Genomic DNA, 26395 nt, shown 5'->3' with positions numbered 1-26395 from the left:
GACTCTAAGAGATAGATCCTTTTTACTCATGTGTGACAAGGAAGGCTCAGTGCTTTGCTCTTCTATCACCTGCATCACCATCAGAAGGATATCCAGGACTCAAAATCTGGAGGTAGAAAAGAGGGAAGAGACAGAGTCTCATGTTCTCTGAAAATCCTTTGCAGTTTTGCAGAGTGTCCAGTTGCCCTTCAGGGAATTTCACATCCATGGGCTATAGGGTTATCTTGCACCTTGCATTGAGATATCAAAACCAGCCATCACTGCAGAAGGGCTCTAAAGAGCATCAATAGTCCCAATGACTATTCCTACATTGGAATGCTTTATGTGCTCTGCCAGAAATTTCTCAAAACTTCCAAAAATCATTCTTGCCCCTTGAGGAACATAAGAGGGAATGGCTGTGCAGTACAACAAAGTAAGAATGCAAACTGACTAAACAAGATCTGTAATGGCCACTCTGCCAGGTCTGTGAGAGTTTTCTTCTCCCCTTTACTGCCTCAAGAGTCCTGGATTACCATCAGAATAATCTCTTCTCCCTCACCAGTCACACCAAAGGGTCTTGTCCTTATCAGCACCATGAAGTCACGGGAGCAATATGTTTTTCATGAGAAAGGGTTGAGCTGGCAAAAGCTGAGAGCTCTGATCACCACCAGAGGCTGAAGCACAGTGGGGACCAGAGGGCTGATTCAAGTGGACAGTGTCAGTGTCACCTGTCAGTGTATCAATTCTGTACAGGTTCTCTCTCTTACCTTGCAGGGCGCTCACCTTTTCCTATGTGTGCATATCTTCTAGTACCTGTGGCAGACTAAAGAACAAATCCAAAGGCTCATTTTTGCCTCTGATGTTTTATGACTGTCCTTTCACTAAGATGATCATCTACCAACTATTTCTTATAAAACACCTCCCAAAACAGAAATATTTCTCGGGATCCTTTTTATATCAGGACAGACAGCAAGAGCTCCAAAGATAATCTTCAGTAAACCTAGTTATTGGAACAGCGTAACCTGTTGTAAATTCACATGTACAACACAGAAGAATGAAGATACTCCCCAGTCCAGCCTTTCAAATGGAAATTGATACAGATCTCTTTAGTAACTGCACCAGCACAAGACTGATTCCAACAGCTCCAAGCTCCTCACAACCCTCCTGCAGCCAGAGCAGCTCTCATTACAAAATTGATGCACTGAAAGAGGCACCAGGGGCTCAGCTTTAAACCAGGCTGTCAGAGCACCAGCGTCCTCCACTGCATCACAGAGCTCAAGTTATCTCTCATGGACTGTTGCGTTTTGGTTTTCCAGAAGCCCTAGCTCTTGGAGGCCAGAGGTTTTGTTGTTTCGTTTTAAGCCATTGACCAGCAATGCCTCAAAACAAAACAACAAAACCTCATTCTCTTGTTTTTACTTTTCCTTTTACACACATGCATACATTATATATTTATGTATTATATAATTTATATATAGATATATAGATATATATAATGATTTTTAATTATTTCCATTGCATTCTTTTCCCTCCTCTCCCTACCAAGAAAGAAGACAGTAAATTACTTCAGGCTGTTTTAGATGGCTCAGATTAGCAATGCCACAGTCAGAATAGCACAGAGTACTCCTGAACAGCTATTGCAAGCACTTGCAGATGCCATAAGTATACTGTATTTACATTCAAACATAAAGGAAAATAAAGCCAATTTGTTTCACAAACTTCTCAAGAACAGCTTTGCATTCACAGCACGTGCGGCATTCTTGATTAAACAAGAGATCTGCATGAACATAATAAACCTGACATTTTATTGGCCAAGCTCTATGAAAACAATTTAGAAGACATGGATTGCAATGTTAAGCAAACTGCAGCCCAGGTACAACACCCATGAATTATAGCAGTCTGACAATGACCTGGCCAGTTGTTTCTCACAGCCTTTAATAACAATCATCCACATCTTCACAGCACAATAGAAATTAGAGACGCAAGGAGCCTATTAGCTCATCCAGAAAAAACGGGATTGTTCCCCATGGGATAATTGCTAATATTCAGTCCAAAGTAGATTTAAAACTGTAAAACAAGGTAGCCTCTTTAGCAAGATTACTCAGCATGGCTGAAAAGTCAGTCCCATAAAGCTTCTTCTAGACAATAAATTTAAATGTTTCCTCTTCAAAAAGGTTTACAGCTAGTCCAATGAGCTTGGTCTCCTTTGGATTCCCTTCTAGTGAATAAAGAGAAGGAAGAGTTGGGAGACTGACCTTCCTGGGCCAACAGCCTTCACAAACAGCTCTCCTCCTACCCAGCTCCTCTGTCATCTCTCAACAGGGACATGTGGCAGTTCTAGTGCAAAATGCAGAACCTCACTGTGTCCTGTACTAGAGCAGGGCTCCTGACACAAGGCTGGGTCTAGGTAATGTCCTTGTTGCAAGCAGTGTCAGTCCTTGCTCTAAATACCAGGCTGAATTTCCACTGCTCACAAAGTCTCCATGCAGTGCTTCAGTCCCATGAAAAGTCCAGATTTAACTGAGAATTAATATGTGTATCAGAAGAGTTCAGATGTACCTGGGAGGTAGGAAATTAAAAGATTTGCAAACATAAGAATCATAGCAAGTCTACCACAATCCAGACTAAATCCAAAGCATTGCAGCAACAATCAAAACAGCATCTTGCTTTGAGCCCAGGAGAGTCAGTAATGTCACCAAGAGGAATTTGTGTGAAAAGGTGGAAACAACAGCATTTAGCACTAATTAAAATATCAATGGATCCCAAGTGATGAAACAAAAGTCTTCAGCCTGCACATGTTAGGTCATCTGATTATTATTAACAACCAATTTTTAAAAAGAATCATTAAGAAGGTGAAATTTTCCACGTGACAAAACAGAGTTGGAACTCAGGAGAAGGTGTCTTGTAACACCCAAACATTCCAAGAAAAGCCTTTGCAAACTCCAAATAACAGTCACTAGTGAATGGGTAATGACCCCCCTAAAAAACTTTGAGAAAGTTTGAGAAGTCTTCCATGCCAAAGACAATTGAAAAGAAAATGCACAAATCAAACTTCTTGGGTTTTGCATCTCTAACTTTATTTCCCTGAGAGGTTTCTTCTGAACTGCCTTCTAACAATCTTCCTCTGGTAAAACCTCTAGTAAAATATAACATGTCCATGAGACTGTCCATGTCCATGGGACTGAGACCCACTCTTACACACTACAAAATTCCCTGCTGTTAACTGAGGCATTGCTAATGTGATCACATTCTTCCTCTTAGTATAAGCATTTCATGAGTGCCCTAGCCTTTTTGCTAAAACAAGCCCTAACCTCTAATACCTTTGTTATATATAGACATTTACAAGCAGGATTTCAACCAGTCATCTGCATACACTCACTACATGAGCTCATTACATAAGAAGGTGGAATTATAAGACACACTTTGTCTGGAGCAATCCACAGCACCTTATGTGTCCCCAAATCATGCAAATCCCAAGACACTTCTCAACTCCTGTGAACAAACATCAGACCTTAACCACAAAAGTCAAAACAAAGAAGCATCCCACCAAAAAAAACTTTTAACATACCATAAGAAGACAGGAAAAGAAAAGTCAAGGGCATTGCCACTGTCCTCCAGCCTTGCACTAATGAGGGATCTGAGAAATTCCAAGATGATTGTCTGAAGTGAAACACCGAGAGCATGTCAGACACACCACATCTCTCTCCTCCACAGCTGAATGAGAAGACACTTTTTAAACATACACTTCCCCTATTCCACTCAGAAAAGTGACCATGTTACAGTGAAGAGTGATGCTTATGTATCTGACATGGTTCTATAAAATCCTTCAGGATGAAAATTGCAAAGAAGCATCAATTTATTATTTCTGCCACAAGAAAAATAATATAGTTTGAGGATGCAAGATAAAGTTCTTTTTCATCCAAAGAATTACCTGGCTTTTAAGAAAGGCAAAACACCTATAATGACAGAGGAAAATCTTTGGAAGTAGTACCAGAAAAAGACATTAGAAGTGGCAATCACCATGTCAGACACACTACACTGCAGGGGAAGGGAAGAATGACCAGATAATGAAATTACAGGGCATTGAAAATGTCAAAGAGCGACCATGCTCTACCATCATTCACAGGTTATATGAGGCATTAACATGCTGATATCCCATTCCAATGACAAAGATGGCAACAAGAACAGAAAATAGTCCAAAATGAATCTGTTGCTGAGACCAGGAATTTAATGAAACAGGGAGATGAGCAGAAAATTAATCTTACTTTCACTGTGCAGCCTTCAAACTGAAAGCTGCTGGCCCTGTTCAGGAACAGTAATAGCTCAGGAATGCATTATTTTACTTTTCTTATCTATGATCTCCCCAGACTTCTGAGTCATCATCACAAAAAATGGTATCAAGTCTTTCGAACAAGGACCAACATTATTGGCAGGCAGTAGCACTAAGGAATTTCCAGCAAGGTATAAAGGAGAAGAAAAAGTCCTTCATAATTAAGCTGATTCACCACTAAATCAAGGGCCCAGGGAGATTGGGATATTGCTGTACTTGGAGGAATTCAGAACTTGACTGGATGAGGATTGGAGCAGCTTTATCTAGCATCACTGCTTCAACCTTTGAAGCTGATCTGAGCAGGAGCTGGACCAAAAGATCTGCAGAGCCTCCCCCTGCAAACCCAATCTAAATGACTCTACAGCTGAGTTCTGCTCCCTTCAGATAGGAACACCGTTGATCAACATGAGAAGCACACACAACAGTAAAGCCAGAGGACCCTGTGTCCATCCTGTAACACACCTTCCTACCTTGCTTGAGATAGTTCATCACTATAAAAAAATCTTTTGCCCCTATTCCTCAAATAAAAAAAAAAAGTCACAGTAAATCAAAATGTAGAGTCTGTTTATGGAAACCCCCTTCTGGAGAGAGTCTAATAGGTCATAACACAGCTTGGGGCAGATGCAAATGAACTGTCAGAATCCAGAGAGCTCCATGTGGAGCCACCTCTACACATCCTCTCCACGTATGGCAACCCCACAGGGCAGAGCAGCACCACCCAAAGCAGCCAAGGTCATGCTGGGAGCACTTCCTCTGCAAAGTTAGATACAGCAGAAATTCTGCCCTGTACCCCAAACCCCCAGATTCTAATGCTCTTCCTAGGCCTGGTACAGAAATGGTCCTTTTTTCAGCCCAACCTAATAAACTCTTCTATTGGAAAGACTGAGAGCAAGACTGCTTCAAAAAGTTTGATAAGGTCAGTGCTAAAGAGTAGCTGATAAGGCTATCTGGCCTCCACAATGGAGCTTGAATTTTCTATTTCAGAATCTTATTTCAGAACAAAATTCACACAAATTTAAACAGGAACATGTCTTTGAAAAATAAAAGCAAAGTGAACAAAAAACCCATTCATTTAACTTAATGTGGAAAACATAAATAAAGCAGTTTCCTCATTCCATCAAGCCGACGCTAATTTAATTTCAGATCACTCAATTTGCTTTCCTGTAAACAAACAAATTGTTAAAAAGCAGGGGAAAATAAACCCTTGGAAACACTATCTCTTATCACATATAGTATGTGCCTCTTTCTCTCTGCTGGCCCATATCACATTTAATCCTACAGATTTCAAAGGCTTCTGGAATTCAGTCTGCTAAAGGTGTGTAATAAATGAGGCTTTGCAGAGTGCATTTGTTGAGTAAGCAGGAGTATCTGGACATCTGTGCACAGGGATGATTCACTGAGAGATGTGTGTAAGACAAAAGGCTCATCCTTACTTATTTCAAGGCCACATTTTCACCAGTTTATTGGCAGCCAATCTGCCAGACAACAAACTTAGCCAGACTGTGAATCAAAAATCTTTCCACCCACAAGACCATCATTCTTTTACTGCTACACGAGTGGTTTTTGCATCATGCCTAGAAAGCAAAGAGCACCTGCTGCTCGATTAAGGTGTGGAAAAGATCTATCACCTCACGGCATTCTTAAATACAACCATCTTGTTCATTACAAGGGCATAATATTCTTCTCTATTGACTGAGCAATAGTCATGGATCATGTGGCAAGAACCAGCCTTGGAGGTAGCTAGATGGATGCCCAGCCATTGCCATATGAGCAATGTCTTTTGGAGATCTATTGACAGACAGTACAGACCTTGGCAATGCCTTTGTGACTCCAAGCCCATCTGCCACAGCAGCAGAACAAATGAACAATAGCCAGCTTTGAACTGCAGCCTATACCCCTAATTATACCTGAAATGTCTCCTGGCAACATCCAGGACTGGCTGAGATAGCACTTACCTGTCAAAACACATTGGATACAACCAACTGCCTCTTTAGAACATAAAAGTGGTTTCACATTCCCTCTATTGCAACTCTGCCTCCTCTACAGAAGTTCTGCAATCTGGAGAACACACAGATTTTTCTGTGTGCCTTGCATTTACAGAGCCCAAGAAGTAGGCACCATGTCAGGAGAGAGTTCTGTGCTCAGACTGAAAAAGATGAGTTTGCTTTAAAGCCAGATCAGGCTTCTTTGTCACTGTGCACTTAAAAGTCATCAAGATGCACACAATTTAAGATTTTTCTGGGGCTTCCCCTAAGGAATGTAGCACCTAAAGTTGCAGTCTGACACTTCAAACATAAGTATAAAGAAAATACGGTGCACTGACAATTGAAAGCAGTTTCTAAAAGCTGTCACTAGAAGGGGAATGTGAAGTCCCCTCTGTCTTGTCCATATCTGATTTCTTACAGCTGTTTCCAGTCATCTTTTAAATGAACACCTGAGGTGCAGCCCCAGTCTGCTGCCAGCTAGTGCTGCCGTCCTGCGCAAAGCCCACTGGGGCTGCAGGGACTGACTGACTTCACAGGAACATCAGAGAGCAGTAACACAACATGGACATTGTGCAACTATAGATTTAGAAGGAGGAGAGATGGCAGAGTATGCCAAAAACAAGCAGAGCTGACAAAGAAGGGAGCATTTCACAGTGCACTGTCACTGTTTCAGCTTCATTACATTTGGACATCAGGAGCAAGCTTTGGCAACAGACACCTGAGCAGAACTGAGTTAAGCATCTTAGAGAGTTACCTGCAACAGCCACAAGCTGTCACAGCTCACACAAGTTAAGTACCTTTTACTTGCCCCAGCTACATGGTGACAAGATGAGTTGCCCTTCAAGCCTGGACTAGGATACTACTCTCCCAACAAAGTGGAAATACCAGGAGATGCAGTGGGCATCTAGGAATGCTACAGATGAGCAAGCACCAGTGGGAAGACAGAAATCAGAGCCCCATCTGACTCCATCTGCAGTCAGGCTGACCTCTCTCACTGCTCTGCCACCCCTTTCTGTGCTGACACAGCTCAGCTCCCCTACCCAGCTGGAAATTCACTCTTGCCTCTGCCCCCCACACAAGGACAGCCTCCATTTCTCCCCCTGCCAAACAGAGCTCGGTCCAATCCTCACTGCAGCTTTTCCTGCACAGCCTACTTACACTTGTTCACCTTATCATTCTTCCCACAGTCTGAAGTAAAGATGTAATCACCAGAGCTGCAGTGTTATCCCACAAAAATTACTTTTTCACAGGGAAAAGTGCAAAAATACAATTACTTGCTTTAGATACAGTGGCTTAGAGGGACCCAGTTTTGACGTGCTTCCTATTTTCCACAAAAAGGCTGAAAACTTGTACCTATATGTATAGCAATCAGAAAGTACTGGTACCCTTCCCTAAAGAAAACCCATGAAAAGGATGCCAGGCCTTATCTGACAGAATTATAAAGTATTTCTGTCTCAAAAGCCTGCATACAGTTGTATCAGAGTTCTTGTTATTTAGCAGGACTGAAGGAGAGGTCAAGCTGCACAATGATTCTCACAAATCAAGATTTTATTGACACTCACAGAGATGCAACTAGAACCAAAACATGCTGCCACTGCTGTAACAAATGACAAACCCGGAGAATCATTAAGGTTTGGAAGTGTAGAACAATTAAATTAGTGAGCTCTGGAGATGTTGTCTAACCAACCTCCATTCCCCAGGCGGGATGTAGTTCCTCTGAATCACTCCCAAGAGATATTTGCCTGGTCTGTTTTTAATGATCTCTGATACAAGAAAGGACTCCCAGGGAGCTATATCAGGCTTTACTCTCACAATAAGCTTTTTCATATGAACTAACTTTCTCTGTTTTGCTGTATTTTAAACATATGATTGCTCATCCAATGCTTCACAGACAAAAGTAAAAAAAAAAACCCAAACCTATTTACCTTAAACAGCTGTGTTTTCCATTCATTTTATAATCCCTCTTCAGTTTCCTCTTCTTTAGCTGAACAATTCCCATCCATTCAAGCTTTTCTTTTAAGCCAGGTTACCCTATGTTTGAGTATCTCCATTTTTCTCTGAGAGAGACTCTTAAAATGATCTTTATCTTTCTTTAAGTGACTTAGACTGGCCACAAAGCTACTGCTGAGGTCTTACTTGCACTGAGTGCACTGCAAGGATTACTTTGTGCATCTTGCAGGCTACGTATAATCCTGCTCATTGAAGCAGCAGAGGATTTTCTTTCTGGAAACACTCTGTGAGACCCATTCTCAGAGCACTGTGGAGAGGAGTTACTGCAGGAGAGATTGGCAGGAGTGGGAACAAGTTAGGGCAGGGGGAAAGCTGGAGTAAATGTTTCTGTATTTTCAGCCAGGCCAGAGAAGGTAAAGTTGTCAGGATTGCTGTGCAGAAGGAAAGTAACTTTTAGGAGATAATGGCTTCCCTTAGAAGAAAAGATGAACACACCTCTGGGATGGGACAAGGAATAGAACCAGTTTGGTACAAGCTGAGAGCATGAAGCAAGACAAGAGCACTCAGCATGAGTGAGAATCAAATGCAGTCTGGGTTTGTGCCCTAAGAACAGGGCAGGAACAAGTATTTCAGTATTACCTATCCTGAGACAGTGCCCTAAGGAAAACCAGAGCCAAGTACACTGCACACACAGCACAAAAGGGCCTGACCCCCAAGCCTCAAAGCAGGAAGCCCACTTCTCAGCATTCATGGTATTAAATAGGGTTCTGAAACCCCTTTCAAGTACAGTGAGGTTGGATTAGTGTCCGACCTTTGTTTCAGAAGTAAAAGATGATACAATAAAGTCTGCAGATCTAAGTGGCCCAAAAGAAAATGCAGAGCACACAGCAGAGAAGTTTAGGGGTTCACGTGCAAGCAAATGAGAGCCCAGCCTAGTCTCACCTTCCTTTTCTCCCTCCTCTAGACCAACCTGACTCCCTTCCAGTCCTTGAGAAATATTTTAGTGAACAAATTCAGTGCTACATAGTTGTACAGATATTTCAGCAATGGGATTAAAAGGGCCCCTGTCAAATATGCCACACATCAAGACTCACTGTCATTCTGTCCTCACTTAGAGGGGAAGCAAGAAGACAGGATGCAAGAGGAAAACACGGTCACTGGGCAAACAAAATAATCAAGGACAAGATGACAATGCTGGAGAAAGAACAAAGAAATAGCTGGATTATGCTTCAATATTTCAAGCTCTGAAAAGACCAAAGGAACTTTGTCATTAGCAGAGAAGACAGTTCTTCCTGATATACAGCCCTTACAAATCTGTGTGGTATAAATGCAATTTATGTGGCCTATAATGCAGTTAATTTATCCCTATAAAGGAAGGAGACAGTGTAACTTGCTAGACAGGTTCTGGTTCTTACCATCACTTGGGGTGATAAATTTAGCCCAAGTTTCTGTACCTGACTTTTCATTTCTAGGTAGCTTAAGCTACTCAGACACTAACCTTATTGTGACAGTGTCAGAAATGACACATATCTGGCCACATTTTTTTAATTGAGGTTCTCTTTTTTTTTCCCTCTTCTCTCTGGTGCCCACGGAAAGCATTAGCCTGACAAGAGTAGAGCACAAGCCATTTATTTTCTGTCACAACAGATATGCAGCACAGAACAAGTTGCCTATGCATCACTCCCTGCCAGTGTGCATCAGCCCTGGCTCAGGGGGGGACCCATCTCCAAGAGTAAGAGCACAAATCAATTTTGCATGACCATTCAGGGTCAGCCTCTCTGATGACACCATGTGCTTCTACCATTGTGCTGGTATGGTGTAGGTTCTGCCACATGGATGTCTGTACACTGGGAAACCCAAACTATGCATATCAGCTGATCTGAAACATCTCCTTACTTCCATTTTCACAGAAACTTTGTTTCCATCAGAAAACATCTGAAGCTGGTTTGTTTTTTGTTTTCTTTCCACATGGATGCTCGATCCACTCTTTCACCCCCCAGACTGCAGTTACCCAGGGCACTCAGGAGGGACACACAAGATAGACACACACAGAGAAGACGAAATCTTTCAACAGGAGAGGTAGACAAGAACTCATAACTTATGCTTTGATTTCCATGTATATTTCAGGGCTTTTTAAAGTTTTGGTTTATACAAGAATATTTGTGTTGCTGCTTTACAAATATGCACCCATCTGGTGGAAGATCCAAGGGCATATACAACTGCCTAACAGTATTTATTGTTGTTTTGAATACATATTTATTTACGTATCTGCTAAACAAGGCTGTTCAGAAGAAAACAAAAAAGCCATATTAGTAGACAAAAAAAAGACAAAAAAGGAAAGCAATATAAGAGAGGAATCCAAAGGAACAGTTCATAGCTGTTTTTCCAGTTTCTATGAAGTTAAAGTTCCAGTGCAGGTTTTGGTGGCATGTGGGTTGGTTTGATGGGTTTTTTTTGGAGGAAGCCTGTTCTCAGTTTAGTGGTTGGGCTTTTTCTTATGATAAAATATATAATGAAACTAGAAGATGGCATCACATAAATCTGTAATGGTAACAAGCCTGGGAAATGGTATCATTGTAACTGATTCTCAATACATACTTAAGAGCATAATTCCATAGGATACTTGCACTCTCTTCTTTTGCCCTGTGCTGCAACTTTCCCAAAAGCATGTAATAGCATAGCTGATGGTTTAGCAAAAGCCCCTGCTTTACCAGCTGGCTGAATTTTAACCTACAAAGAAGGCAATCACATCTGAAAGCATTAGGGATAAACTCCAATTTTCACTGTATGTAGCTTCAAGCAAAAGGAAATTGCAATCTCTGAGCAGCAAAAGGCCACAGTAAATAGAGGACACAAAACAGTTACTGAAGTTCTCATTTTTAACATCTGACTCTGCATGGAGCGTGCAGAACAGATTTACTAATAGACCAGGCTGCTCAAAGCCCTGAGGTTGGTGACTGCACCTGTGCATTAAATTCAGTGTATATGTGGCATTTATTTAGTGTCCTGGCTGTTAAGAAATGGCTTATAATAAAGGGAGTTCATCTGAAACCTTCCTGCATCTTTATGCATTTCTTTGCTTCATATCATGGAAAGGGATAAATCATACCTCATTTAACTGTGTGAGTTCGCCCAAAAGCTGCTGAGAGCAAGAGCATTTTTTCAGAACAGCACAGGCTGATGGGCAACAGGCAGCAGGACAACAGGTACTTTGCAAGAGCAGTCCCAGTCTGTGGGAAGTCCTGCAGGTTCCCTGTGGGCACACTAAGCTGTTTTTCCCCTCATTTACTTGGCCACAGCTTTATAACTTTACTTGGCTGTTGCTTTATAACTAATTTCTTCCCAGGCCCTGGCACTGTGAGTGGCTGTGGCTGTGCAATTACAGCTGATAAGAAGGTGCTGGTGTGACCCACAGTTTGTTGTAAGCAAGGGAGTAAGGGAAAAGTCCATCTCCCGTACCACAGCAGTGTCAGGTGTTACATGAATCCATTTTATACACACATGCACAACCTCTGCCTTCCAACGAGCCAAAGAAAGCATGAGTTGCTGAACTAATTGCTCTGACTGCTTCCAGATAATTTAATTTTACCTTGATTGTAATTAATTAATTTCAGCAGAAAATGGGTCCTCATTGACCAAAGCTGAGTCTGGTCTGTGATATATTTAATACAGCAGCTTCACCAGTCAGGTTTCTACCTGCAGTTAATAACAAGTATTGCTTAGCTGCCTACTGTGGGGTGAAAACAAGTTCCTCAGCCCTCCACACCAAGACTTGGTGTCATCCTGTCCTACTGACAACCAGGACAAACCCCTGACTACCAAGGGCCAGGAATGCAAGGTGACAGTGTCATTGACCACCCTTGCTCAACCAGATGTGTTTGCAATAGAGGAGATAAACTGGATCTTTCCAGCCTTCTGATTCTCTTTACGTTTTATCTCTGCTCAAAGCTTTGATATTTAGCCTAGATACAGCATTTTATCCTGGACTGCTTTGTTCTAACTTTTTGAATATAATGGACTACCAGTTCTTGGCTAATGGGTTGTCAAACTTCATTTAAATGTGCCATTCTTTCTTCCTCCAAACAGAGAGGAAAAAGAAAACTCCTCTTTCAAATTGCTACTTACAACACTCCACCAGAGTAAATCCTCTCCATCCCTATACAAAAGGATAAACACATGCCATCCTAACAGAGTTAGAGGGTTACTTCCTTGGCTAAAATAATCAGCTGTGTCCAAGATACCTGATGTCTTGCATCAGTTGTTTAAAAGCAGGCCTAGAATAAGGAGGGGATTACCAGTAAATATGACTCAGAACCACCCAAGTTCATGGCTGCTTCTGCCCTCCCTAACTGACATGATCTGCACCAGAATTTCAGTTTTATTACAGATTCAGAGCTATACTTTCTTCCTGGCAGTTAAAACAATCTTACTGGCTCTTCCATTGTCAGTGTTTGGTTGCACTTTCCAGTCTGACAAAAGTGGAATTAGCCAGCTCTTACCTTAATGTGGGCATAGGTGGCATCAGGAGGGTAGTACAAAGTTGTCATATACCAGGCAAAAATTTACCGCCACCATATGAGGTGGTACTCACCTACTAACGCTTCTCTTTGTGTAAGAAGCCACAAAACCTTCAATCAACAGACCACATGATAGCAAATCCTTCTAGAGCAGCCAGGCTTGAGTTAGACATGTATTGTTCTAATCCAGTGTTAATTACAACAGGTGGGGTACAGGGACTGGGACCAGGCTTATTCACCCCCACCAACCACACACATGTACTCAAGGCAAGTTTGTTCACAGATGGACAATTCAGAGCACAGGTTTCCATGCAATACATTATTTTACATCCTAGAGCAAGATATACCTACACTGTGAAAAAAAGTCCTGGATTCTGTCACATATTATCCAGTTAATCCATATCCCATCTAACTAAACAAATTGAGACCATGAACATTCATCTTTATTTGTATTCACAGAATATTCTGCATAGGCTTTATTTTTCCCTAACTATTCTGCATTTGCTTTACTAAAGCTACATGTATAGATGAGCAAGAAGTACCCAAATATTTCTATCCTATGCTACACAGAGCTTCCAACAGGATGAGTTCATGACTCAACAAATTATCTGGGTGTTTTTGCTAAAACTGTCACTTGTGAGTCATTACGGGTGCTTAATTGGTCATCTGCAAATTTCAGGGTTAACACCTCACTTAATGAACAAGCTTGTTCAAACCTCTGAAAATTATTCATTCTGGCTGCCTGAACTCCTGGGGAGACAGCTAATGCTTCAGTTCCCATTGTGACATTTTCTGTATAATCACAAAGGCTAGGAAGATGTGTATTTGTGTATGTGGGCAAGTGAATAAAAATGCACATAAAATGAGAAAGAGCTCAAGCACATACTCAGATTCAGGAAGAGGAGCTTTGTGTCAAATGATGGATGTGGAGGACCTTGACTATGAAGTGAACATTGTATCCAAGGTAATTCATTTCTTGTCAGGTTTTGTCCCCCAGAAGTATTAGTCAAGCATGAACTTTTAGAAGTATCTGCCACAGGCACAATTACCTGAATTCCAGCCACTGTAATATTAGACTAATAACAAGGGTAGCTCTCTTGCCAGTTTAACTAATGTAATAACCTTAGTATTTGCCTTCTGTAAACACAATATGGACTGGTTTCTCACTTAATTTGGCTTGCAGCATTGCTTCCTGACTTCTCCCACTCCCATGATCAAAAATGGATTTCTGCTCTTCCCCCCCCCACACACACTTTTTCTTTCTCTTTCTTTCTTTCTTTCTTTCTTTCTTTCTTTCTTTCTTTCTTTCTTTCTTTCTTTCTTTCTTCCTTCCTTCCTTCCTTCCTTCCTTCCTTCCTTCCTTCCTTCCTTCCTTCCTTCCTTCCTTCCTTCCTTCCTTCCTTCCTTCCTCTTCCTTCCTTACTGTATTTTACTTTTCTTTGTACAACTCATTTCTTAAGAAAGCCAGTTCTCTTCCTACACTCTTCTTTTAGAAAAGGTCAACATTTGGAGAACAGAAAGCTACAAATAATGAATAAGGAGCTGACAGGTAGATTAGAAAACCCTGAAGGAATAAACAGACCAGGCACTGGAAACAGCATTCAACACAAATCTCACCACCAAATTCCTAGCCTGCTCTAATGACAACATTTCACATCCTCTAGGCCAAAAGAGGACTGCTCCAGCTATTAACACACTAAAGGCCATGGGAGCTGGTGAAAAAACAGAAAGACAAATTTCCAGCTGTTCTTCAATCACATTGCCAAGGATGACTATAAAGATGTATCTCAGATCCCCCAGAATATCCCAGAGACCTGGATCTACCTGCAGCACCGGGTGTCACCCCCCCTTCTTTTTTCTAGTACTTCAACCTGTGAAAGGCAGGTGAGATGCCATCCTGTGTGTCAAGGAACCCAAAACACCAGGACACAATGGTCAGAAAAGAGCTGTAAGCAGCTCTAAAGCAGGAGGACACTGTGGGTAGTTGCAGGTGTTCCTGACACCACAAATAGGATGTAACCATTATGGAAAGTCTGCTGGCTCCTAATCCTTCTGCACAACACAACAGCAAGGAGAGATGCTATTCTGAACCAGAACACACAAAGTCTTTCTGCATGGAAGAGTCCACACCAGATCTGTTAGATGCCCTCTGTTGTTGCCAGCTGGAACTGTGGACATTCACCACCCTGAAAACCAGATCTTTTAGCACACATTTAACTGTCTCACAAACAAAATCATAGGTACATGCAAAGTAGTACAGCTAAATCACTCTGCAGACCTGCCTGCTGCTATAACCATTTGGCACAAGAAGAATGTATCCTTGGTTATAGATAATGGCAAAGAAGATAAAAAGAGTTGTTCTCTTGATCATACTCTTTTCTTTCTTCCTCTAGATCTCAGAGTGACCTTTGCAATTCAAACCATACCATGGTCATTAAAATAATAAAAGTATATTTTATTACTTCTACTTGTAAGAAAACTCAACCTGAACTCTACCTTAATGTCCATTTCTCCTTAATGTTTCATATCTTACTGAGCTTCTGAGGCCTTTTATCCTGCCATATGAGGCTGACCAGCCCCCATCTGTTCTCTTACAAGCAAACAGAATGAAGTTAATTTACCTGTCAAACTCTGCTGTGGTCAATGATATGTTAATGATGTGCATGGAGTTAAGTAATTCAGTATCCAAACAATAAGGTGACTCACTTATTAAACTATTCATTTTTCCTTTTCATGGAAGGAACTTGCTGTTCCTGAACATGCTCTTGTCCAGGTCAAGCGTGGGTGTGTGTGTGCCCAGGGAAGAGGTAGAGGAATGTATAATTTCCCAGTAAATATTTCACTGCAAGAAGAGCTTTGTAAATGCTCATGAAGGGGTAAGGTTAGGACCCTCTACCATTTTATTCCTCAAAGGTGGCAATACTGGAGTTTCACACACACATGTAAACAAAACAGCTGCTCCAGCAAACCTGTCATCCCATATACAGCCACCTGTCAACTGATATAAACCAGTTACTTCAGCAAAATAAAACCAAAGAGACTTACAGGTCATTACCAAAGATCTGTGCCAGCCAATCTTCTAAAGTTTGCTGATCTTAAGGAACAAGCAATTGGTAATCCCACATTACCAACAGAATTGCAAGCCCAAGATGACTGTGACCATGGAAGTGACACATCTCTCTGCAACCCAAAAACAGGGCCTGGGGCAGCACACTATTCAATTTGCCTTTACTACAAAATGCATAAAAATGTATAAAACACATTTTGCACAGCCAAAATGGGGGGTGCTCCCTCCTGACTTCACAGCCCTCACTGCTGGCAACCAGAAGAGGGGCAAATACTAAGCAAAACAGAGGCTTATTTTCCCTGAAAGTCTCAGTGAGCAAAACCTTAGCCCTAAGGAAAGGCTCTAAGCTCTGGACAAGCTTCCTCTTATGCTGTACCACATCACACTTCAACCTCCTAAATTAGGTGTCGTCTGTAGACCCAGATTCCTTTTTCCACAACGAGCAGGAGCCACTGCCACAGCCATTTTCTCTACCCACATATCTCTGGTAAAACCATCCATGCACCCAGTCCCAGAGGAAAGACTGCTGTGGAAAATCTGTGCCATAGGAGTCACTTGTTCAAAAGTGACTTCCAAAACTCAGTAAGTTTCCATTCTGGATCCTGCTTGGTGTCTTCAGCAAGAAGAGTGGAAGGGGTTTACTTCTTTCATGCTTGTAAAAGAACAAGGTAGCATCTTTCACACCTAGAGACAATTAAATCTTGTGTTCTCATTCCATTTCCACTCAGGAAAAAACAAATGGGTCTCATTAATATCAGAAAGCCAGCGTAAGAAGAGGCCCAACTCTGCATTATTTGCTAGTGTCAGGAGACATGAACAATTTACATCCCTTGAAACTGGGTCATGCACTGCTCTGCCACAACAAAAATTAGCTCATCTGTCCAAAAGACATTCAATGCTCATGAGGCCTAAAGTTGTTTACTTCTGCTCCAAGGGAGAATTAGGGGCCTTGATTCTGCTGTGATGAAAACTATAAAGTGGTCTTCAGCATGGTTTTAATACATGGATTATGATTGCATAGGGCTTATGATTGTTTACATTTTTGCCTTCCAGTGATGACCATAAAGCAGAGTGTTGTGCCCACGGAACAGCAGCACTGATTCAATGTGGCAGCAGGTCAGCAGGGGTGAGACAGAACACTTCTGGAAACTACACTCTTTGTGTGACCCCTCTCAAAACATCCCAGACAGCCACAGCCTGCAGTAAGCATGCTTTTGTTGTTCTAAAACATCAGCTTCATCCCATTTACTGGAAAAATAAATCCTGTCGGAAAGAGATACCAGCTATTCTCAAGAGAGCCTCAGCACAGTCTTTAGACACCTTTGCCCTTCTAGTTAATGGAGGAGAACTGAGTCACAAAGTCCCCAGGAAGTCTGTAGTCAAAGATTGTAGATGAGGCTGTTTGACTCTGTAGATAGGGTTCCCATCCTCAAAATGGGAAGTTTGACTAGATCTAAACAAAATGCAAACAGATAAAACTTTTTCTGGGCTCTCCAGACCCTATGGATGGCTGTTCAGTGGTGGGGGTACACAATACTCACTGTTTTCCAATCCAGAAACAGCTGTTTATGCAGCTGGATGGAATAAGTTCTTACTTCTTACAACATAGAAGAAATACAAACTCAGCTACCTTGAAGAAATGGGCTACAAAGAAGAACAAAGTAAATTACACTATGATAATAATTACTTCATCAATAATTAAAAATTATAATAATCAGACTGGGATGAGCCAAAGGAATACTTTAAACACCATTAGGCACAAGGAGAGGGGATTATACAAAGCAGACAAAATGCAGACCTAAATCTACTATCCCAGACTAAATTTGTGTTTGGGTTCAGTGGAAAGATAACAGAAGAAGCATCTGTCTTTTTTTTTTTTTTTGTGCTTGTTGTGATAGGAGCACACATCTTCTCTAAGTCACCAGCTCCCAAAAGAAACTATTTCTGTACCACCAAGGTGAACAACAACTTTCTCAAATGTGGAGCCACCAAAATATTATACAGGTCATATTGCAGGAGTGGGTTTGGGGGTTGGACTAGTTTGGGGTTTTTCTAGAATCCTCTAAAACAATTTTAAGAGCTGGCCTAAAGAGCTCTTCCAGCCCTGAGTCATCAGGCCATGGAACAATCCACATAAAGTACTTCATGCCATGTCTCAACACAGATGATTCTACACAGGTTTGTCAACAGAGGGGCAGTGGTGGGCTGCTAGTAGGCAAAATATGAGACAAGTAGGTTCTGAGTGTTTCCCAGTTCTCTGCAGAAGGCATTTCTTCACTCCTCTCCCCAGAAACTTTTCCCACTAATAAGGCTCAGAGACTTTTGTCGCAATGCCACAAATATGGCCCCAAGCACTCTGCCAGCAGAGTAAGCATCTACTAACAGCCAATACATCAGCTGCAGCTCAGAATTGTCCAGCAGCATTACTTCTTCACCATGCATTTTAATGTTCTATACCCTATACAATAATGCTACCTCTAAAGACAGACACAGTTCAGAATCCACGACTTGCAAACCTCAGCTGCTCTCCAGTCTCCAGCTTTAATAGAGTCCAGCAAGCCATTCTCCCCAGAGAAGCTAATGCAAGGAAAAATACTTGCTGGTCTTGGCAGTTCAAGCTGCAGCATTTTTGCTAAGGAGCAGAAGATCTAGAAAGTTAGCTACAAAGGGTTTTCAGAGACTTTGACTTTCAAGTCCCTTTTGGATATTAAGTTTCAAGACTCTCACAGTATCTAGGCCATTTCATTTTTTTCTTCTGAGTGCTGGATTTGCCTACACCAAGCTTACAGCCTGATGCTCCAGAACACAGCAAGAGGGAGGGGAGGAAAGTGCTTTGCAGCAATTGGCCTCCCCTTGTGTGATCAAAGCTAAGTAACTCAGTACAAGAGCATGGATTGTGAGCTGTACCTTGGTGAGCAATTACTCACACAAAAATAGCACTTCAAGACCCAGATAAAATAGTACTTCAGGATTGTCAGGTCTTTTGTTAAGATCATTGCCAAACACTACCCCCAGAAGATCCTACAACCTGAAAAAAATTAGGGACAATCTCTATTTTACAAGTTGAGAACTAAGCTTATGAGAGACCCCTGACTCTGCAAGGGAAAGCCAGTGCATGATATTCAATTTTAAATAAGTGTGGCAGCACCTCAAAGGACAGAACCTATTCTGGAATCATTGTATTCAACAAAGATGTTTTCACAAATAATTGCAGCTTCTTTGCAAGCCACCTCTGCTTTACCCTAAGCAACTTTCCTGAGGGCCCAGACATCCGGTTCACACATTCCAACTCCTATTCAAGCACTTGACAGCCACTGAAATTAAGCTGGCATCAGTCACCTAAATCTCCCCCTTGAAGGTGTGAGCCTACTGTCTTGCTCGGTGGCACAGAGGAAGTCTTGGCAAAACCAGGTTTTAGAGGAAAATCTTCTTTATCTCTCCTTAATGAAACCAGTCCTGAAACCCAATAAAAAGTTGATCCCTCCTCTTTATCACTTGTATTGCAGTTCCTCTCCAAATAATGCACTCAGACTGAGCAGTTCTTACCATTTATAACAATTCTAAGCAGACAAGCAGGTTATTCTGATACCTGGTACTAGTGTTATACTCCAAAAGCACCCCAACAGCATAGACTTCACAGTCATCAACAAACTTCACAGACTTCAGTAAACTCAAACTGATGCACTCTGTAGACAATTTGACACTATATTTAACCTTACCCACCCACTTTAAGATCAGGAATTTCTCTGTCTCCTGTTTCCCCTTCTCTTGAGTTGGAAAGATGCAGTTCTACAAATCTTTTCAGTCTAAAAACTTGCTAGAGCAAAGATGACCATGCCATCCAACTGGGGCTTCCTTTTTCTGATTGATATGGCACAGACAATTGTCCCTGCTGAAGCCTGACCAGTACCCAGAACCCTCTGCTAACAACCATGGCACATTTCATGTCTGCTGACATGATATTAAGGCCAGCCAAGTAACACACAGTCCTTTTACTCGGAATTTAAAAGAGTGAGAAATGAAACATAAGTGCCACAAGATACAGTAAGCACAGGGTTCATCATAATCCACATGATTTCAGGTAGATGTTTGTGTATTAAGACCACAGCAAGGACACATGCTCTAAATCACAGTCTAGAAAATGGATCCAAAAAAGGAAATCTTCAGCATTCAAAGTCACTCTTGACTTCAAAACAGAAGTCACCCTCTCCTAATTGCCACCACTTTCTCCTGTTTTAATGTAGCAGTTCCACTGCACCATGTTACAAAATAATTAGTCTTAACCCAGTTTAACACACAAAATCAAAGCAGAAACTTCTCAACTTTGATATCCACACTTCTATGCTAAATTGGGAGGGCTTGATTTTACAAAGCAACTTTACCACCCATGGGCAAGTCAGTATCACAGCACACACCATGCCAAGTGCACAAGCAAATGGTTTTGAGCAAATGTTTTCATCTGACGGTCTTCTGTAATATGCAGTCAGCCAGTTCTGTGCATGTAACTGCAGCAAACATACCTGACACATCAGTGAAAACTGACCCCATTAAATGGTCAGTATATTCAGAACAAGTCTAGGCTTTAAAAAGAGCTGGTTAATTTTACTGTCAATAACTGCAGCAGCTAAGATAACAGTAATCAAATGCCATGTCTCAGAATGAGAGCTAACTGCCTTCAGGGTCAAAAAGATATCTACTTCTTTGCCTCTGGATATCACTGAAGAACTACCATAGAGGATTATATGACTCAAACATAACACCCATTTATTGCTCAGTGCCATAAGCAGGAGAGTGCATTTAACAGGTAAAATGATCCAGTACAGCCAAATCTCTGCCACAACTCATTAACATCAACTTTTACTTGCTGCTCTCCCACTGTCTCCATCCTTCTCTGCAACATGATTTTGTTCTGCAGAAGGTCAAATTTTGTTTTCCTAGCTACCCTCCAACAAACACATGCAGAATTACTTAAGGGCACTTCAAACACACTTTGATAATTTTTTGTTTTAATTGGGCCAACTATCTATTATCAACATTAACACCGAGAGAATACTGAAAACTACAGCTAAAACACTGATTAGCTGCTGTTCAGGTCCTTAATTCCCTAGGAATAGCCAATAGACAGGCATTTCCAGCTTCCCTGCTGTGCCCCAGTGCAACAGAAGAGCTAGGCAAAGGGAAAATTAGGCAATTAATTTGTTCTTTAAAAAAAATGTAAACGGATAAAAAAAAAGTAGTTGGATAAATCATTTAGTACATTGGAAAACTAATAATAGTAGCCATAAGACAGGCACAGCAGAAGAAGCATCCCCTCCCTCCTGAAGCTGTGTGTTGCCCTCTGCTGTTCTCTGGGTCAGCTCCTGACACAGCTCAGTCAGTGCTCCTCACTCAGGTCCTTCTGTCCTCACTCATTGCCAGCCTTGAGCTGCAGCACAGCTCAGCCAAGACTGTACATATCCCTCTCTCATATACCTGTAAAAGAGATAAAATCTGGCACAGTTTTCCTAGTTTCATTTGCCAAGATATTGGTAAACTTTGAAATACTTGCCCACCCTTGCAAGGCTCCTAAGGATTGCTCATTTGTGGAGTAGTTGCGCACTTCAGCAAGGGAGTCAAACAACAAACTCCTTCTTCCTGGGCACAAAATCAGCTCAGGCTACATTAGACAGCTGTCATACATAATCAGCTGGTTTTCCTTGATGGGGGGACCCTGTGCTGTCCTGGTATCATGTTAATTAGCGACAAATATGCAGTTGGGGCAAGTCTGCTTCCAGCTGCAGAAAAAGCAGAGGACAGGTTGCAACACAGCTGAGAGGACAAGTCCAAGGACACACTTTGCTGTTTCCTCAAGCTGAAAGCAGCGACCAAGGTAAAATGGTCAATTCCAACCCCCTTAAGCCAGACATCATGGAGATGTCTTCATGCAAAGAGCTGGTGCATTACTGACACAATTCTCCCTGCAACAAAACACACACCTTTAGGAGAACTTAAGAGAATGCTAGCAATGTTTACCTGAGGGACCTTCAAGAAATTTTGCCCTACCTCAGCTCCCTAGATGCTCTTTTCCACAGTTGAAAGATCAGGATACCTGGCAGCTCACCCCACTTCTGATCTTTCAGTGATCTGTGCAAATACCAGTATGACACAAAATATTTTTGTCACAGAGTCTCCTCATCTATAACCCAGTGACCATGACACATAACAGCTGGTTTTGGACACCTGCAGAGAGATGAGAGGCTTAAAGCAAAAGTCAGGCTACAATATTTGTTGTGCTACTAGGGAAATAGAGACATTGAAAGGCATTTTCAAGCAAGTTTAGACATGAATATGAGAAAAATAATTAATTACTCTCAGCCTGCTCTTTTTGAGAAACCAGTTTTCAGTTCCAGACCAAACTCTCAGTCTGACCCCAAAGAGTCACTAAACATGAGCTGGCTCCTGGTAAAACATAAACATCCATTCTTGACCCACTGCTACAGTGGAAGGGGAGATGACCACAGGACTGTGCAACCACAAATCCAGAAAAACACCTTTGGTAACACACTGCAGCCAGGCTACAAACAAAAGCATGCTCCAGTCTAGGCCAGCCTCAGCACATGTCCTAGGACAGGTCCTAATCAAGAAGCTTCTAGATTTGTGTAGTGCTCACAAGGGGAATGATCTGTCACCTGCACCATGACCAGGCTGCTGGGGCACATGGGGGCTTGTGCTGCTCATTTCCATGCTAACAATATGAGAAAATGAAGCTTGAAAAGGTGGAGAGAAGAATGCTAAAGTTAAATCAGCTGGCATGACAGACTACAAAAAATGGCAGTGTGAGGTTGCTCTCACCTTAATAAAGACATTCTGATTCTATTTGCTCACTGCCATCAAGACAACCAGACTCATTCATTGCACAACCTCCTCCACCCTCCAGTCTTCACCACACACAGCCTGCTAATATCCACAGAGAAACAGCCACGCATTCATAGCTCAGAGAACTTCCAATTATGCACAGAAAACCTCAGGCCATGAGTCTGAATTAAGATTATATCCATTGCTTAATAACAATGACAAATTCATTCTGCCCCCAGAAAAAATATTTAGATGCAAACAAAAAGGGATGGAAGGAGGGAATGATGGATCTTCCATAGTAGCTCAGCAGACACAGATACAGCAGTCACAGGGCTTTCTTGGAGCACTTGCCTTTAGTGGTAAGAAAATGTAGATAGTAACCAGCAAGTGGGAAAACTCTCAATACCACCAGCAGGTTCTAGCTGGCTTTTATAAACAGACCCAAGCTGAAGCAACCAGGAGGATTAGACACAAAAGAGATTTCTTGTCCTGGAAGGACCAGCTGTTCTCATACCAGAAATCTGTGCAAGTAGCCCCTCTTATCATGAAAGGCCAGACTGTCCTGATCTTAGAGTCCAGTTCTCCTAATATCTTCCTGTGATAAAACCTCTGAACAGCAAGGCATTGAACTATACCTGCAACAAATTCTCAGCTTACAAAAGGCCTAAAACAGCTGTGCTGATTGAAAGGACTCCTTGTGCTTCCTGATGCCCAGACACCTTTCAGATACTGGACAGCTCCCTCATCCACTGACGTGCCACTGCCCACCTCAGCCTGTGACACAAATACAGCAAAAGCTGCAGACCACAAGGGATGAAGGGAGCAGGTCACTCCTCTCCATCCACCATCCAGCAATACAGCAGGAGGGCAGGAAACAAATCCCTCTGTGATTTTTCATGAGAATTCAAGAAGGGGTGTCAGGAAGGCAAGACATCAAGGTACAACAACAGGAGCCAGCTCACTCACCCTCCTCCAAATCTGGGACAGCTTTGGGGCTGTCCATAAAATACAGGTATACAATATCTGTGGTGCAAAGTGGGCATTCCTCCTGCTTACAGTTCTACAACATTATACTGAAAGCTAGTTTCCTTACGGAAATGACCAATTGTAAAAGTACAGTTGTTGTAATGTTTATTTTCTTCATTCATTTCTAGAAAACTGCTTTTATTTGTCATCCTTCTATAAACTGGGGCAGGGGGAAAGGATGAACAAGGGAAATATTTTTCTTCAAAAACTAATTTTACCTCAAACAAGGGGACAGCCATAAAGGAGAGAAGTTAGGAATCTAGAAGGAAGTCTGCTATAGACAGAGGGACTGAATCTTTTGTGTGGAAACCAGATCTCTTTTTTCCAGTTGAGAGAAAAAAACAAAACAAACCAAACCAACCTTATTTATCACTCAAAAAAAGGTCAGTGTTAGCCCTTCAGGCAAAGCTGCAGGTGTTATTTCCATATGCTTCATGTACCCTGAACTCCAGCTCTGGAAGCTTTCAACCTTTTGTATAAGAGCAAAGAGAAATCGTTAATATTTCATGTGTTGCTTCGCTTACTCGCAAGTTCCTTGGAAACTATTAAAGTGCAAGCGTAATAATGTCATCATTTACTTGTCATCTTCCACCTGCTCTTTGCAAAGAAAAGAAGAAAAGAATACCTGCACTTCTGCACTTCCATCCAAAGCCAGTGCAAACACTGTGCCCTATTCAATGAAAGACAAATTAAAGGTTCTTCCGGAGAGAGCTGGGGTAAAGAGGCAAGTATCCCAAATCACCTTCTGGATGTTCAAGAAAGTTTTTATAATTATCATTCTCTTCTGAAGGGGAGATAGTTTTCTGCCACAAGTAGTGCTGTTTCGATCTTCATCACCATCTTCTGAAGCAAGCACCTGTTCCTTAAGTTTCCAGGAATACTGCTCACCCAAAACTACCTTCAAAGCTGACATACAGAATTATCCAAAAGCACCATTTACACCTTCCACAGCTTAAAATACAACCTGTTCTAGAGTGAAATTAAGCTACTGTTTACACACAGCAGCAGCATGCTCATTTGAAAACTGTTGGAGGACTGGACTACTGCCAGGTAAATTTATCCTAAAAAAAGATGGTGCCTAGAAAGCAACAGTGTCCCACATCTTTTCCCTAGAAACACACAAATGACAAGGACTCCTGTGTGTCAAAGCCTTCCAAGTATCATCAGCAACTGCCTCTCATTAATAAAATGTTCTATTTCCTTCCTGGCCTGAGAAGGCCATTACCCAGCCTCATTCCTCTGCACAGAAGACTTTCTTTCCATTTTACCTTCAGTTCATTCACTGAGTTAATAGCTGATTGTTCCTGAACCAACACTGCCCTCTGTTTTCATTAGTCCTTCTTCCTCCCTACTATTTGTGACCTTAACACATTTAGAGAGAGCAAGCACTTCCCATCTCTGTCATCAATTCCACCAGTTTTACAAGCTTTTAGTCTCCACTCATGAGAGGGGATCTCTTTTCCCCAGTCATCTTACTAGCCCATCTCTGCCTGTCTTGTTTCATTTTCAATTCTTCTTCCTTGAGCATGGCTGACAAGAATTATACATAATTTTCTAGATGAGATCTTCCTAGTGCTTATAAATTATTGACAGGGGTTAGTTTTGCAAAAGGGAACAGACTTGCTCAAGTATTCAACACCAGCTCTCAAGCATTCAACAGCAGTGAAGCTACCTCCTTACCTGTGCTGGGGATTACATAACACCAGGAGGATGCTTGAATGAGGCTGGAAAGCAGACACTGACAGCAGCACTGGGCTGGCCAAGCCATAAAGGTCTGTATTAGTTGGGCTAACAGACCACTAGATTGGAAAACAAATCATCAAAAGCAGTGAGGGCAATGTAAGTTATTTCCTTCTCCCTGCACACACACATCAGAGACCTCTGGGAGATGCTGGGCTCCAGCACAACTCTGGCCCTTTCCAGGCACTGCTTTGCCCCGTTGTCAGAGCAGACCATGTTTGCTCCCCACCTTGTACACCCTGGTTTCAACAACCTGGTCCTGATGAGAGAAAAACCTGTTTCTCTGAGTGTTGTCATGGCTTCACAACTCAAATGAAGGTTCCTCAGCTCCTTCTGCAGCAAATGAAATACAGTGCTAACTAAGAAGATATAATCAAGGACAAATGCAGCATGTAAACCCAAATCTCTCTTTTGCAACCCAGAAAACAGGATCAATATTCTGCAAGGAGAATTCAATATATAGGAAGTTCAGATATACTCCAGAGATTTGTCCCAGAAGTCAGACTTCTCCAAGAGTAAACGATTGCTATGATTTTCCACCAACATAGTTTAGGATGGGAAATCTCTCTAGAAATCAGTGATTTAAAACAAAATATGCCTCGAAATCCTGTCCCTCCCATTTTTTCTCCTTTTCCAGACACTCCTGAAAGCAAAAGGATAAGAATAAAACTTATTCTGAAACTGAAAATATCCAAGATGTATAAAATATACCCTTACAAATATACACACAAAAGCTTGGCTAAAATTAAAGGTTCTAATTCCAGATGAGATAAAAGGGGGTTTAAAATGATTATGAAAAATAAGGAACGAAACTTAAAAAAAAGGGGGAAAGGAGCTAATTTCTTAACAAAACTAAGTATTTGACAAGGGACTTGCAGAATCTGAAGTGCAATAGTCAAATTGCTCCAGGTCTACCACAAATCCCACTCTAGCAGAAATTTTTTGGCCTCTGCTGATGTTTCAGAGT

General features: G+C 41.7%; 1 protein-coding gene across 1 annotated transcript in view; it reads right to left on the bottom strand.

The window, feature by feature from the left end:
• Positions 1–26395, bottom strand: part of SORCS3 (sortilin related VPS10 domain containing receptor 3) — a 262386-nt gene that overhangs the window by 193515 nt on the left and 42476 nt on the right. The gene's annotated exons all lie outside the window — the stretch shown is intronic.

This window comes from Zonotrichia albicollis, chromosome 7 (assembly GCF_047830755.1).
Source record: "Zonotrichia albicollis isolate bZonAlb1 chromosome 7, bZonAlb1.hap1, whole genome shotgun sequence".
NCBI lineage: Eukaryota > Metazoa > Chordata > Aves > Passeriformes > Passerellidae > Zonotrichia > Zonotrichia albicollis.
The sequence above is the reverse complement of the archived record's forward strand: the minus strand, read 5'-3'. Positions and strand labels throughout refer to the sequence as shown.